Source organism: Sarcophilus harrisii, chromosome 1 (genome assembly GCF_902635505.1).
Source record: "Sarcophilus harrisii chromosome 1, mSarHar1.11, whole genome shotgun sequence".
In the NCBI taxonomy this organism is placed as follows: Eukaryota; Metazoa; Chordata; class Mammalia; order Dasyuromorphia; family Dasyuridae; genus Sarcophilus; species Sarcophilus harrisii.
The window spans coordinates 397,664,067-397,681,589 of NC_045426.1; positions in this window are offsets into that span (position 1 = coordinate 397,664,067).

Consider the following 17,523-nt stretch of genomic DNA (forward strand, 5'->3'; position numbering starts at 1 on the left):
CAACAAAAAAATTCATTATAATTTCACTATAAAAGAATTTCTTCTACATAAAAAGTAGAAAAAATAATCCTTGGAATGCTACTTTTTTTAATCCTTGCAAATGTTAACAGTAATGAAATAAATCAAACCAGCAGCTTGATTAATGTTTTGCATATACTCCCTCCTTCTCACTGAGATATATTCAGAAGAAAAGTTTAATTCTCCAAACTTAAATTGTATTTTCGTTGTTGTTACTACAGTTGCTGTTGTTTTCATTATTATGAGAGATTTTTTTTTAACCTCAACCTGTGATTTCACTGGTATAAGGAATTCCCAATGAGGAAACTCCATCCACCAAAACAGAATAGTACCTGCTATAGATTTTGCAAGTTGCTTGGGGTATTAAGAGATTAAATACATTTCAAATACCACTATCGGGCATGAGAAACATGTCTGAAACTCAAAATTTTCTGAATTCAAAATGAACTCCCTGTCTATTATCTATTCTATTAATGTCCTATTGAATAAGTATATACAATAACTACTTCTGTAGTTGAATAAAACCATTAGTAAATATGTCCATTCCCCATAGTTTACTGAAAAAAAATGCTTAAAACAGATCTAATACCAGACTGTTTAATGTCCTGCTCCCACATAATATTGACCTCTTCTACAAGGACTATGTATTTTGAAAGCTTTTTGTTACATGAAACTTTGAGATGATGGGTATTTAGTGTGATAACATTTATTCAAAATATTTAAGTTTTTAAAGATCAGTGATCTGTCTGGAAATTTGGGGCAATAGTTTAAGATAATAGTCTAATCAAAATACAGTTTTTTAGTTGTATTCTCCAGAATCTTTGGAGATCTGCAATTGTATGGAAATTTGATGTTAATTCATGAAAGATACAGAGCTTCTGATATATCATTTTAGTCACCAGATATTAATTTTTTACAGTCTAATGGAATATGTTATACTTTCTATCATTTCATCATATAGTCTTCATTGACTACCAAGTCCAAACTGCTTGAATATATAAATTCTTGTGCCATAACCTAGCCCTAAACTGCCATTAAGAACTTCTGTATTTCTACAAACAAATCCACGTGACTCAATCATTTGATGATTCTTGCTCAACATATTGTCAGTTGAATTCATGAGAATAAAGACCATTGGAGAGTTCTTTGGTTTCACTTTTGGTTTTTAGTCATTTCATAGGTTCCTTGTGGAGATAAATTGCTTTCAGTTGAACTTGATGAATCTAATGATGAGGACATCTTGTCAGCCTCAATTGTTACTCAATGAAATTATAGCTACTTGTTCCAAATCAATTTGCCTATATACCATAACCTATTTTATCATGTGTCCTAAAAATGACTACCCATCTTCTTTAAATTCTGAAAAAAAAGTTAAGGAAGGATAGAAAAAGAAGAGGAACAGCAGCAAATAGGATCAGATGAAATAGGGGCTCTAGGAAATTTTGCTGAAGTTGCCTGTAGATCCAAAATAAAGTCTAAATAGCACTCTGGCAGAACATAAATCAAAATCTAAAGTTGAAGGAACTTTAGAGGCTATCTAATCCAACACTCACATTTTACTGATGTGGTGAATGAGATCCAGAGAAATTAACTAACTTGCTCAAAGTTTCACATTAAATCAAAGTGAAAGGATTTTAATCCCTTTCTTTTACCCTTCAAAGCCAGTATTTTTTAAAAGCACTATATAATGTCTCTCTCATGTCCCATAGTCCTTTCATGAATAAAGTTCTATAGTTTCCAAAGAGCTAGAAATTTATCTCTTAAAACATAGAGACTCATATTGCATAACATCTTATAGAATCAAAGAACTGGGAAAATGGATTTTTCATAATATTAGGAAATGTTTTTTAGTGAGAAGAGAGAAGATATTCTGGAAATGTATGCAATGGTTGGCAAATAGATAAGAAAGCTGGGGAGAATATGATACTTTTATGTAATAACACTCAAGATGCTTTTGCATCTCTATTGGTGAAGACAGGACTTGTGACCTCCTTAGGTGCTAACTATACTAGAATAGGTTAATAATTAATAAATTATCAATTTCCCAGAAACTGTTCATCTTTGAAAGGACTCACTTTGACCTGAGGTATTGCTCCCCATGATTTCTTCTTACTTAGTAGTTCTCTCATAAAGTGGGTGACATCTATTAATGATTTTGTGAAAGATTCCTTAGATGAGAAGTTGGACTAGGTAAGTGGTGCTAAACTCAAATAGAAATGGAGGCTTCTAAACTACACATATGAATCCCTGTCAGCCATATATTGACTGATCTAGACAATTATATATATATATATATATATATATATATGTATGTATATGTATAATATGTGTGTATATATATATTTCTTTTTTAAAATTATGTCAGCACATTAAAATTACTACCTTTTAATCTGATTAAGATGCATTTGAGAGTTGTGTGAACCACATGTGATACAGGCATGATATTTGATGCCTCTGGACCAGAAAACTTCTAAGATCCCTTTCATTCCTATGATCCTGTGATAAATGAAAATCACAAAAAAACAATTTCTGTGTAATTAATAATCAATTTATCAACTAGGCTAGCCAGTAATCAATAAATTGATGGTCATTTCTTTTGCAAGCAAAGGTTCCACCTAAATCTCTCCTGAAAGGGAATTCCCCTAACAAGCAAAAATTTAATGAGAAAATTTCATAAGAACAAAAACTAAAAGTCTTTAACTCCTCCTGCTGAGAACATAGCTTGATCATCAGACTCACACAGTCTCAAGGACTCTAGAGAGAGAAGCCATTTCTCTCTTTGGCTATTTTCTCCTTCTTGAGCTAATTGCCCTAAACTCAAATGGAAGGGATCAAGGACAGAAAGTTCTGCTCCCCAGGCAAAGGCTTGCCCAGACTGGATTCTGTTTAGGGTGTTATTCTTATTCTGGAAAAGAACCAAAATGATACCAAGTTATAATGTGTCCGACTGACTGATCAGACCAATATTGTGGTGGATTCTCTAAATTTTTACTCTTTTTACAATTTACATAATTTCTTTTGAACCACTTCAATTCTGCTTTTCTTGGGAAGAGAATTTTCTCTGATAATGATGAGGAGGGCACAACATGCTGGGTGGTACCCTGCCAGACTCACACAATCAGTTTCAAAGTTCTTAAGAAACACATTGTGAATGTCCTTATGTTGCTTTTTCTTACCACCACAAGAGCATTTTCCCTGTGTGAATTCTCAAAAAATAAGTCTTTTAGGTAAATGTATGTTTGGCATTCAAACAATGTGACGTCTGCCATCAGTTTTCTCTCTGCAGTAATTTGAATGCTTGACAGTTTAGTTTGAGAAAGGACCTCAGTGTCTGGTATCTTATCCTCCCAGGTGATCTTCAGAATCCTCCTAAGACAATTTAAATGGAAACAATTAAGTTTCCTGACATGGCACTGGTACATTGTCCAGGTTTCACAGACATACAACAATGAAGTGAGTGTGATGGCTCTGTAAACCTTCAATCTGGTAATAAGTCAAATACCTCTTTTTCCCCACACTTTCCTTTGGAGCCTCCAAAATACTGAGCTATCTTTGACAATGTGTGCATCAACCTCACTATTGTGTACCTGATATCTACATCGTGTATACATCCCAAGGTAAGTGAATTTATCTACAGTATTCAAAACTTCTCCATTTGCTGTAACTGATGGTTCCATATATGAATGATGTAGTGCTAGCTGGTGGAGGACTTGTGTATACTTGGTATTAATTGTTCAGCCAAAATTAGCATAAGTATCAGAAAATTAATCTGTATTTTGTTACATCTAAGGTTCAAAAGCTGCATTGAGTGCACAAAAATATCACCCACCAACTCTCCCTCCACTTTAGTTTTGGCATGTATTCTTTTCAAGTTAAATAATTTATCATCCATGTGGTTGCTGACCTTGATACTATGTTCATCCTCATTAATGGCATTTGACAATATGGCTGAAACATCATGCTGAAAAGCACGGGAGTAAGTACACAGTCTAGTTTCATTCCATTGGTAAGTGGAAAAGCATAAGAGCTTTGTCCATTATCCAAAACCAGGACAAACATGCAATCATTAAATTGTTTATATATGAAATTAGATCATCCAGTGGAGTCGCAGCCACAGTTATCAAGCATGGGCCTTGGGGACTAGGAGCAATCTTATTATCCAAATATGTCCTTAAGAGATTAACTGACCTTTTCAGGGGATTGAGTTCTAACAGAAAGGAAAGGAAAAAGGTTGATCACAAATTAATAATTCATTATTAATATAATAGCATAATATTAATTTCTCTCAACCCTATGATTCTATTAAACCCATGTAATTACAAACTATGTTCAGGCATTTTAGTCATGTCTAACTTTTCCTCACCCCATTTGGGATTTTCTTCTATTAGAATGCTTGGCCATTTCCTTCTCCAGCTCATTTCAATGTATTATATTGTTGGAGGTGATGGTGATGGTGGTGGTGGTGGGGATGGTTATTGAGTCATTTCAGGCATCTTCAGGATGCCTAGGTTTTACTAAATTGAGATCTATAAACCAAAGAGCATTTCAGATGAAGTACCAGTCACAAGCTGGCTAGTATATTATTTGTAAACAGAATTTTAACCCATAAAAGGTTTAAGTCGTGATAGACTCCATGTGACATTTTAAGGGAATTCATTTACTTCAATTCAAGGTCAATAGATATACTTGCAATTCTCCAAATATTTTGAATTGAATATTGAACTGAAAATTTCATGTCCTCTAGGAATATAAAAGGGAAGTAATGAGAGTCATGGACTTTGAATTATCTAAATGCAGTAGCTGAACTATTTTTAAAAAATGTTTCTACATGGTTGGGGAAGATATTAAAAGTAATTTTCCCAAAATCCTGCTTTCTTCTGCTTTTCAGCAATATATTTCATGTGTATGAGTTGTTTTGCCCAATTAACTGTACACTCCTTGAGGATAAGGATTGTTCCATTTTTTTTCTTTGTAACTCAGTATCTAACACAGTACATTTTTTTGTATTTGCATCTAGCACAGTACTATTTGCCATAGCAAATAGTAAGTACTTAATAAATGCTTAACTGATATGTAGCACTACCCCCAAACTCTTTGTTTCTCAGATATTTAAAGCTTTAATATGTATTCATCTTTTTCCTCTTCAATTATTAATCTTCATTCTAGGTCCCCTGGAACTCAAACACAGTTGATAATATACGCAACCCAGGAGAGTTAACCTTCCCCTAGCAATTGTAAAGGAGGAATTGAAATTAATGCAGATCAACTGAGACTGATGTGGAATTGATGAACAAAAGTGAAGAAAGGTGAGAGGAAAAGATGGGCAGAAATCCAAGTCTCTGGGAGAACATAAAATAACCAATAAAAAGAACGAAGAGTTAAAAACACATTTTAAATCATTACATGTTATGGCACATGAATTAACTTTAGAACTATGCATTTTAATAGGTGTAATTCAGTTATGAGCTGCCTTGAGATGTGGTGAGAACTATTGGAGAAAGAACTGGAAAAAAGTTTTAAAAGAAAAAATCATGATGCTTTCTGGCATTTGTGCAGGAATGATTTCTAGAATAATGTCATTTCACAGCTATAACTCAAACTGGGTTTTACTCTATTGGTTTAACTGCAGCCTATCTAAATTTTAGAAAAAGTCTTTATAGAGTTCAATCTCACATGATGGCAGTTCAAATCTTTTTTAGGGAAAAATCAGTTATGATTCTTTTTTTTCCAAAGGACAGACTTTTATAGAATCAGTAAAGGGAACAGAAGCTTCAGAATTTCTAACTCCATGCCTTTGAGGATGGAACAGATTATTACCCAGACACAGACCATTTGCATGATATAGAAAGTAGAGAGAGGGGAGGAAAGACCTCTTGCATTATGAAGGAATAATTTTGGGGGGACCCAAATAACATGTTACCTGTGGAGGACTGTTTTATCTACTGATGCTTAAAATAATGATGATTTTCTTAGTTACATATAACATTTACAGAATGGAACCTAATAGCCCCTGTATTTATTATGAGCCAGCAACTATAAATGGAGAGAAAATCCCGCTTCCTTTTTATGACAGCAGCTACACCAAGGACAAGAATATATCTTCACTATTTTAACACTGAGGAATTTTCTTTCCAGAGGTGAAAGGATAAGTTTATTTTAAAAGGGAATTTTGCCCAGTATTTCAGTACTAGTGAAATCCCTTTGCCCCAAATTGGCAAGTTGCTTGATTCCCCAAGTGTAAGTAAACTGAAAAATCCTATGTGAATATAATTCTCTTTCTTGAGGAAAATTCTTAAAAAGGAACCATCAAATCACAAGTTTATTCCCATAGACTAACTTTTGAACTAAAAAGGACCTTAGAGATCATTTGTTTGAACCTCCTATTTTACAGATGTCCATAGTGTTGTCCATAGGGTTAAATGACATGCCTAAAGTCATGTAATGGTGAGGTCAGGATTAAAACCCAAGCTTTCTGAAAAACCATTTCTCTCCTTGAGTTGACTCAGTCTAATGTTGAATTCTATAATAAACCAGATGAATGAGAATTTTATTTTATTTTATTTTTACCGTTAGGCTGCAGCAGTCTTTAACTGAATTTGCTCTACCTCTGAGATGTGAGTAACAAAGTAAAAAGCTCTGAGCCTCTCAGTATCCTAGGCAATTTTAAGATTTAAGTTACTCTCAACTTGCTGAGCTGCATTGTTGGAGGAAGTTTTCCCACTGGAAGTAATTTCCCCATAGTAATGGAATCATAGAGCTACTGTAACTCCCTCCCTTTCTGCATACCCTCAAGAAGTCTTTGGACAGCTGTTTGTATGACTGACTAGACAGAAATCATAAAGAGGTTTCTTTTTCCTGTTTGTTTTGGGTTTTTTGATCAGGGTTTTCAGGTAGACCAATATCTTTTAAATTATCTCTCCTGGATCTATTTTCCAGTTCAGTTGTTTTTTCAATGACATATTTACCCTTGTTTTCTATTTTTTCCATTCTTTTGTTTTTGTTTTATTGTTTCTTGATTTCTCATAAAGCCATTAGCTTCCATTTGCTCAATTCTAATTTTTAAGGAATTATTTTCTTCAGTAAACTTTTATACCTTCTTTCTTATTTACCCAATTGTACCTTTTAAGGTATTCTCCTCACCAGCTTTTTATATTTCCTTTTGCATCACTCTCATTTCTCTTCCCAATTTCTCTACCTCTTTTACTTGATTTTCAAAATTCCTTTTGAGATCTTCTATGACCTGAGACCAAACCTTATTTTTCTTGAAGACTTTGGATGTAGCTTTGACTTTGTTTTCTTCTGTGTTTTCATCATCCTTGTCACCATAGTAATGTTCTATGGTCAGAATCTTTTTCTGTTGTATGCTCATTTTCCAAGTCTAGTACTTGGCTCTTTATTCTTTGTTAAAGTAGGGCTCTGTTTCCAAAGTGGAGAATACAGTGTCCCAAGATTCAGGGGTTTTATGCATCTATTTTCAGAGATCTTTCTAAAGACCTGTACTGTGAGCCAGTACTGCAACCCAGATCTTGGGCTGAGATCTCTGGAAGCCTCCACTGTTGCTTCTGCCATCACTGCTAATTTATTGGCTCCTAGGGCCCACTCCTAGGGCTTCCTTTACATGCTAGTGCAACAAATCTTTCCTGAGGAACTTCTAAGTCATCTTTGGTGTCTGTGGCTGAAAGGTCTGGAAACTGCTGCTGTTGCCACTGATTCAGGTCCCAATTCCCCCTCCAGGATTGCTGGGGCCAGGGTCATGCTGGAACAGCCTTTGAAGCTGTCTTCAACTGAAAAATAGTTCCACTGTCTTTTTGTGAGTTCTGATGCTCTAAATTTTGTTTAGAGTAATTATTTAAAGGTATTTAGAGGGACTTGGGGAGAGGTTGGGCAAGTCCCTGACTTTACTCTACCATCTTAGCTCTGCCAACACAGAAAGGTTTCTGAGAAAAAGATTTGTAAAAGTTCAAATATTCAGTCAAGTTTTGTAAAGGGAAAGTTATTTGTTAGATGCTAGTGAAAATATTTGCAAAGACATTCTATCTATTAATGCAAAAGTGTGAACCCCATACAGAATGCTGTATTAATATGATGGTATTCTGCATTACACATTGTTTTATTTGCTAGTATTTGCACTCGTTAGTCCTTAAGAAGCCTGAAAAAAAGTCAGAGCAGCCTAGAATTCCTATCTGAGTAGGATCTAGAACAATGTCTGTGTCCCTGTAAGCTAACAGACAGCAGTTTTCAACTTATCTCTCTTACCTCAGATAAACATAAATTGATTATTTTAAAATAAAATGTTAAGAAAAGGATACAGCATAGGTGAAATATTCAGTAGACTTTGAAAACATTTTTAATTCCAACTCTAATGCTTAAGAGTTTGGAATTTAGGAACACAATATGCAAATTTATGCAAAATACTGTACAAATTCATATTGTTTCATTAACCCTATCTGGTTCAAAATTTTGACTGCTCCCTGATTTTGCCTAGTCCTAGCAATTTTTAAAGGGTATAATACATTTGCTTTTTTACTACATGATATTACATCTTCTTTTTCTTTTTTAACCTAACCTTATAGCTTCACTCCTTATTTTTATTAGTTTCTGAGTCTACTCAAACGAATTTGCAAAGCAAATCAAGTCTATTTTTTATTTTGAATGATGATGGGGTGATTGCCTCTTTAAAGCCCTATTTTAAATGGATTTTTTTTAAAGGACAAATGCTTAAATTCAACTTTATACTGACATTTTGGATTATAAAGAAAAAAATGATCACAGGAATTTGCTTATCTTCTAATCATATGTTTGTATAAGATTTAGAGTGACAAATTGGCATAGCATCCTGCCCTTGAAAATGACAAAAGAGAATCCAGATGTCTAAACTTATGCCTCTCAGCTATACTCACATGATACCAAATGTTACAGGGTAACAGCAATGAGGAGTTTTCTAATGTTTCAGGGAAGCACCTTTTTATTTTTCCTTTTTTAAATTAAAATTCTAAATTTTGCACTTTTTAAAATTCAATCGTATTTTATTTTTCTAATTTTATGTAAAGATAGTTTTCAACATTCATTTTTGTAAGATTTTGAGTTCCAATTTTTTTTTCTCCCTTCCTCTCTTACCTTATCTCTCTTTCCAAAGACAGCAAGCAATCTGATATAGGTTATACCTGTATAATAATTTTGAACATTTTTCAATATTAGTCATTTTGTGAAAAAAAAAATCAGAACTAAAGGGAAAAACCACAAGAAAGATAAAACAAAAACAAAAATGTGAAAATAGTATGGAAAGCGCCTTTTTCAATTGGATCTCATAATAGGATTCAGTCCTCCCATGTAATCATCATTATCATTGAGAGAAATAATTTATTTGGACCCCTATTCTAGTCTAATCAATATTAATTAATTTGATAGAATTATATTAACATTCTGTATATAAGACTCCAGAGCTATGAGCTGCAGATTCTAAGTTCACTTGCTTACTAATAGGAAGTTAACTAGAGGCCCTCCACCCTTGTTTTTCTTTGGCATGGTGACCAAACCCACATGGTAGAGATTACAGCGATTACAACTACATGGAAAATCCCCCAGAATATTTTTGAACTGCCAGACCAATCATTTGTTCATTAGGAGAAGTGACCATCTTATGACCACTTAGGTCACTGACTGTGATAGCTGCCCAAATTAAAGAGAATTCTGTCCATCTTATGAGGATATAATCCTTGCTTCACCCAATTTGTGATCCTGCTAATATATTGCTTATTTTAGCTTATGCATTACATGTCAATCAATAGAATTGCTCAGGATTTGGTATAACTGTTCCAGAATGACTGGACATCTACCCCGATAAAAATAGGGCCCTGTAAGTCCTTGTAAGGAGAAGGCATCTCAGATCATGAGAAAGATCTGAGGTCTATTTCATTAGAATTTTTTAATGAATGTATTTTATTTTGTTATTTTATAATAAATTAATTTGCATAATAAATATGATTTATTATATTATATTATCATAATATATAAGCAAATATAATAAATTACATAATTTCATAATAAATTTAATAAAGTGTCATTAGCTCAGAACTCTGCTTCAGTTTCTCTTATAGTAGGTGGGATAATTTTAAGCACCCCATGATCATCATCATAAGCATTTATATAATACTTTAACCTATGTTAGCCTATTTGATTCTTTCAATAAGCTCATTTACCAGATGTGGAAAATGAGCCAAGGAGTATTAAGTGATTTGCCCAATATTGCACACAGTGTGTCTGAGGAACGTCTTTCTGACTCCATCTCTGGTGCCCTAACCAGTGCGCAAAACTTACTGAAATCCCAGGAGTTAACTTTAGAATTCTTGGCCCTTTCCTACTAAGATTATTGGAAAACTAGGGCTGCCATAGCAAGTGAACTGCTTTGTTATGCAGTTTCTAGCAAGACAACAAATTGGAGGGAGGGGAGGTTAAAGTTTTCTACAACCCAATATCAAAAAGGGAAAAGAACACTGTTAAGTGCATGGTCTGGTAGTTAAGTAAGATCCAGCAATCTGTTATGCATGTTCTCCCAGCAATAGTCAGATTTTCTCATTCATTAGCTTAGGTGCTCTAGAGATAGATATCTGTATATATCAGTGATAGTATCTGACAGAACAGTTAGTGACAATTATTTCTTCAATGTAGACTCCAAAGTTTTCTTTAATTCTTTTCCATTCACTTTCTGCAAATTTGCTTGATTATAACTCCTAATCCCCAGGAAATTTTGAGCAGGACATTTAATCCTCAAATTAATGGTGTTACAGAAAGTTGAAATCCACATTAGGAACATCTAAGGATCAGTGGTCTAGAACAGGGGTTCTAATGGATTGCTATCAAGAAAACCAAGAACTTAGATGGGAAAAAATAACATCTATATTTTTATTAACTTATAATTGAAATTTCCTTTTTATATGCACATACACACACACACACACACACACACACACACATACACACACAAATGCAGTAAAAATCTGAAAAGAAGCCCAGAAATGAGAAAAAGTTAATCTGATAAAAGTCTCCAAGATATTTCCAAGATATCTCCAAAAGTTTCCAAGATATATAAAGAACTGATTCAAATCTATAAAACTAGGAACAATTCTTAATAGATAAATGATTAAAGGATATGAACAGGAAGTTTTCAAAGGTAGAAAATCAAGCTATCAACAGTTATATTTTTTAAAATGTAGTAAATCCCTGTAATTAGAAACATACAAACAATTTTAAAGTTATACCTCACATCTATCAGACTGATAAAAATGATGAAAGAGGAAAATAACAAATGTTAGAGAGGCAGTAGGAAAATCACTGTGGTCAGACAGAGCTATAAATTGGTTAAGCCATTTTGGAAATCATTTTGGAAATATGCCCCAAAAGTTACCAAATCATGTATATGTTTTGATTTAGTATATCACAACTAGGCCTACACCCTAAAGAGACCTATATCCCCAAAAAAGAAAAAAATGATTTATACAGGGTACCCCAAAAGTTTCAGGATTTGATAATGTTAATACTTTGAAACTGCACTAAGACTTCTAGGACACTCCTTTTTTAAGTAGTATTTTTTCCAATTACATAAAAAGATAGCTTTCAACATTCATTTTTCTTTCATTTAAAAAAAAAGTATTTAAAACTAAATACAAAATGAAAGAGAAAAGGAAAATAAAAAAACAAAACAAAACATTGTCATGTATGCAGCAGAAATCAGGGAAGATTCAAAGACATGTACAATAAATTTCTATTTTAAGAACGCACATAAAATAATGGAAGAGATTATATATTCATGATTGTCCATCTTTGCTTCTTTGTAAGTTATTCTTTTATTCTCTGCTATGCACTTTTACTTTATTCATTTTTCCCTTTCATCCTTCCCACCTCTACCAAACATTTAACTTTGGGTATCTTCATATATAAATGTATTATAATATTTTTTATAAAAACTTGAATTCCACATTTTTTCTCTATCCTTTCCTCCCCTTCAGGGGAGAGGGAAGCAACTCAATGTAGATAATACATGTGCAATCATATATTAGTTATGTTGTAAAAGAAACAAAAAAAAAGGGAAAAGCCATGGGGGAAAAGTGAAAAATAGTATTGATTTGCATTCAGATTCCATAGCTTTTTCTCTAGATGTGGACTCATGATGAGTCTTTTAGAATTTTCTTGGATCATTGTATTGCTGAAAAGAGTTAAGTAAATCAAAGTTGATCATCACACAATGTTGCTATCACTGTGTACAATGTTCTCCTGGTTCTGCTCTTTTCATTCAACCTAACTCATGTCTTTCCAGGTTTTTCTGAAATAATTTCTTACACTATAATAGTATTCCATTAATTCATATTTCACAACTTACTCAGTCATTCCCCACCTGATAAGTATTCCTTCAGTTTCCATTTCTTTGCCACCATATAAAAAGCTGCCATAAATACTTTTGTACAGTAGGTCTTTTCACCATTTTTAAGATCTCTTTGGAATAAAAACCTTGTAGGGGGTACTACTGCATCAAAAGGTATGAACAATTTGATTGCTCTTTGAGCATAATTCCAAACTGTTCTCCAAAATGTTTGAAACACAATAGACTTATGATAGAGAGAGCCATCTGCATCTAGAGAGAGAACTATGGGGACTGAATGTGGAGCACAGTATACTATTCGCACCTTTTTTGTTGTTGCTTACTTGCTTTTTGTTTTCTTATTTTTTTCCTTTTTGATGTGATTTTTCTTGTGTAGCATGATAATTATGGAAATATTCACAGAAGAATACCACATGTTTAACATATATTGGATTACTTGTTGTCTAAGGGAAGGGGTGGGGGAAGAGAGGGAGAAAAAATTGGAACACAGAGTTTTACAAGGGTGAATGTTGAAAACTATCATTGCATATATTTTGAAAATAAAAAGCTATTTTTAAAAATGGTTAGATCAGTTCAGACTCTATCAACAAAGCATTAGTATCCCACTTTCCCCACATTTTCTCCAATATTTGCCATTTTCCTGTTCTGTAATATTGGCCAATCTGACAAGTGTGAGGTAGTACCTCAGAGTTGTTTTAATTTGCATTTTCTAATTTTTTCATAGAACTATAAATGGTTTTAATTTCTTCATCTGAAAACTGCCTATTCATATCCTTTGACTATTTATTAACTGAGGAATGTCCTATAGTCTGAGAAGACTATATATTTTAAAAGTGAGGCCCTTATCAGAAACACTCAGTATAAAAATTATTTATCTTTCCATTTTCTTTCTTATCTTGATTGCTTTTGTTTTGTTTGTGCAAAAAAATGTTAATTTAATATAATCAAAATTATTCATTTTGCATTTCATAATGTTTTCCATCTTTTGTTTGCATAAATGCTTCTCTCTCAATAGAATGAAAGCTAAATTATTCCTTTCTCTCCTAATTTGCCTTTGGCATCACCCTTTACGTATAAATCATGTACCCATTTTGACCTTCTATTTATATATGGCATGCAATACTGGTTTATGCTTAATTTCTGCCGGGCTATTTTCTAGTTTTACCAGCAGTTTTTCTCAATAATGAATTCTAATCCCAGAATCTAAAGTCTTTAGGTTTATCTCACTTCATTTCTGTGAAATGTATTTCATAATTGTGTTCATATAGTTCCTGGATTTGCATTGGCAAATAAACTTGCAAATATTTTATATTATTTAAAGTTAAATGGAATTCCTCATTTTAACATAGTCTTCCTGCTGGGCATTGTTGGTAATAAATTGAAATGCTGATAATTTGTGTGAATTTATTTTATATCCTACAACACTGCTAAAATTATTATTTCAAGTAGTTCTTCAGTTGGTTTTCTAGGATTCTATAAGTATTCCATCATATTATCTGTAAAGAGTGATAGTTTTGTTTCTTCAGTGCCTACTCTTTCTTTTTCTTCTTTTATCACTAAATCTAACATTTCTAGAACAATATTGGATAGTAGTGGCAAAAATGGGCATCCTTGTTTCCCCCTTATCTTACTGGGGTTAATTACAAACATATCATGCCAAAATAAATTAGTTGCTTTTTTGACTATGATTACTGATTTGCTGGAGAGGCAAATAAAATAAGTGAAGAAATTTAATTTAGATCTTATTGGGAATGCTTCTAGCTTATCCCCATTACAGATAATGGTTGTTAATAGTTTTAGATTAATTGTCATTTTAAGGGAAACTCCCTTTATTCTTATGTTCACTAGTATTTTTAATAGGAATGGGTGGTATATTTTGTCAAGAGCTTTTTCAACATTATTGAGATAATCATATGATTGCTGGTTTTATTATTGATATAGTCACGCTAACAGTTTTCCTAATATTGAATCAGCCCTACATTCTTAGTAATAAATCCTAGTATTTTCCTGATGATAAATTGCTATAATCTCTTTAATAATTTTTATTTAAAATTTTTGCATATTCATGTGTTTCTTATAAACAACATATTGTAGAATTCTGGTTTTTATTCTATTCTGCTGTTTCCATTTTATGGAAGATTCATCCTATTCGTATTCACAATTTTGATTGCTAACTGTGAATCTCCCTCCATCCTGTTTCCCCTCAATTTATACTTTTCTCTCTCTCTCCTTTCACCCTGTCCTTCCTCACCAGTGTTTTATATCTGACTACTGTTTCCCTCAATCTGCCCTCCTTTCCATGACCACCCTGCCTTTTTCTTTTCTCTGTCTTCTCCTAATTCTCTATAGGGTAAGTTAGATATTTTACCCAGTGCAGTGTGTCCTTTTTTGAATCAAACCTAATGCAATAATGTTCAAAAAATGCTCATCACCTCCATCTTTGCCTCTACTGTAAAAAGTTTTTCATGCTTCTTTATATAATTTACCACACTCTGCCTTTCCCTTTTCTCTTTTCCCAGTACAACCCTCTTTTTTTCACCCCTTAATTTTTTTACCATCACATCAAAGTCAACATTCCCTAAGGACACTCCTTCTAACTGCCTTAATACAGATACTGTTAAGAATTACATATATCATTTTTTCCATTGAGATATATAATTTAACCTTATTTTTAATCTTATTGGTGGCTTTTTTCTTTCTGTTTACCTTTTTATTCTTCTCTTGAGTCTTGTATTGAAGATCAAATTTTCTATTCAGCTCTGGTCTTTTCATCAGGAAAGTTTCAAAGTCTTCTATTTCATTATGTCCATTTTTACCCTGGAAGATTAAGTTCAATTTTGCTGGGTAGTTGATTCTAGGTTATAGTCGAAGTTCCTTTTCTTTCTTAAATATCATATTGCAAGGCTTTTAATCATTTAATGTAGAAGCTACTGAGTTCTATGTAATCCTGAATGAGGTTGCTTGATATTTGAATTATTTCTTTCTAGCTACTTGAAATATTTTCTGCTTGTCCTGGGGGTTCTGAAATTTAGCAACAATTTTCCTGGGGGTTTTCATTCTGGGATCTCTTTCAGGAGGTGATCAATGGATTCTTTCAATAATTATTTTGCCCTCTAGTTTTAGGATTTTAAGGCAGTTTGATTTTTTGATATTTTTGACAAATTTTGATAAATTTTGAGATTTGAAAATTTCCTGAAAGATACTGTTCAGTCTCTTTTATTGGTCATGGCTTTTAGATAATCCAATAATTATTAAATTATATATCCTGTATTTATTTTCCAAGTCAGTTGTTTATTTTACATTTTCTTCTATTAGCCCAATTCTAATTTTTAAGGCATTATTTTATTGATAGCTTTTGTACCCCTTTTCCCATTTGTCCAATTCTACTTTTCTTCACTAGATTTTTTCCCATTTGACCACTTTTATTTTTTAGGCTACTGAGTTCTATGTAATAGAACTTTCTTTTAGTCAGTTTCTGTGCTTTCTTTTTCAAGATGTTGACTCTTTTTTCATAATTCTTTTGCATAGCTATGAGTTATTTTCCCAATTTTTCTTCTATCAATATTACTTGACTGTCAAAGTCCTTTTTGAGCTCTTCCAAAAAGACTTTTTGAGCTTGAGACCAATTCATTTTCTTCTTTGAAAAGGCTTCATCTGTAGGCATTTTGACATTATTATCTTTTTCTTTTTTTTTTCCTTTTTTCCCAGAGTTTCTCTTTGGATCTTCCTTGTCACCATAGTAGCTTTCTATGGTCAGGGCTCTTTTTTTCTCTTTTGTTCATTTTTAAAAGTTGAGTTCTACTATTAAGGTACCAAGGTTACTGTTCCAAATTTCCTGTGCTGAGAGCCAAGGGCTTGTTTGCCAGTTTTCTGGATTGGGACCTTAGGTAATAGCAGCTCTTTTTGTGGTAACAAAGAACTGGAAAATGAATAGATGCCCATTTATTGGGGAATGGCTGAATAAATTATGGTATATGAAAGTAATGCAATAGTACTGTTCTATAAAAAATGATGAACAAGCTGATTTTAGAAAGACCTGGAAAGATTTACATGATCTGATGCTGGGTGAAACAAGCAGAACCAGGAATACATTGCACACAATAACAGCAAATTGTGCATTGATCATCTCTGAAAAACTTAGTTCTTCTCAGTGGTTCAGTGATCCAACACGATTCCAATAGACTTTAGATTGAAAATGCCATCTGAATCTAGAGAGAAAAATATAGATTGAATGTAAATAACATATGCTATGTTCACTTTTTTTTCTTTTTCTTATTTTTTCTTTTGTGGTTTTTCCCTTTTGTCCTGATTTTTCTCTCCCAACATGATTCATAAGGAAATGTCTAAAAAATGAATGCACATAATATAACTAGAAAATGAAATTTTAAGAGATTTTGTTTTGCCAGTATAAATACTGAAAGATTTATTTTTGTAGATTTTTTTAAAATGTTTCAATCGGAAAGTGAGGTAGAGTGGTGAGAAATACAGAATTACAATTTTCCTTTTAAAAATATTTATTACTTGACATTGAAAGTAATATACATATACCAACTACACGATACTTCCCTATTTTTCCATCTTAATTACTCCTAAAGCTATTTTTCTCAAAAAGTACTCCCATATTCAACTTTCTTGGAAACCATTTCCTTTCCTTGACTGGAATTAAAGAGGTAGTTCCAGTTTATGTTTTTGATGTAATACCATGCACTCTTCTTGTTGCCCTAAATTTCTTGCCCATATTCCTTGCTCAAATCCTAGTGACCCTTACCCACTTTTCTTATCTGAGTTAGGGAACCAATTGCCTTACTACACAGACTTCCAACCTACTTCCTGGCTTTGACCTGTAAGAACTACCTGATCCTTATAACTGATCCCTAATCCCAACATACTGTCTATTTCCAAATACTGCCATTTGGTGTAACTCTAAATCATTCCTTATACCAGAACCCTAGTGCTACTATAATCTCTGGGCTGATCTATCCCCTTGATGATTCCCTACAAGCCTCTCATGTTAAACTTTGAAATTATGCCTTACTAATTGCCTATCATCTAACACAGCACTCATTTTTCTCTAGATGGTGAAATCATTTGGGGAACCTAATGTATAATCAAAACTTAAACAATAGCAA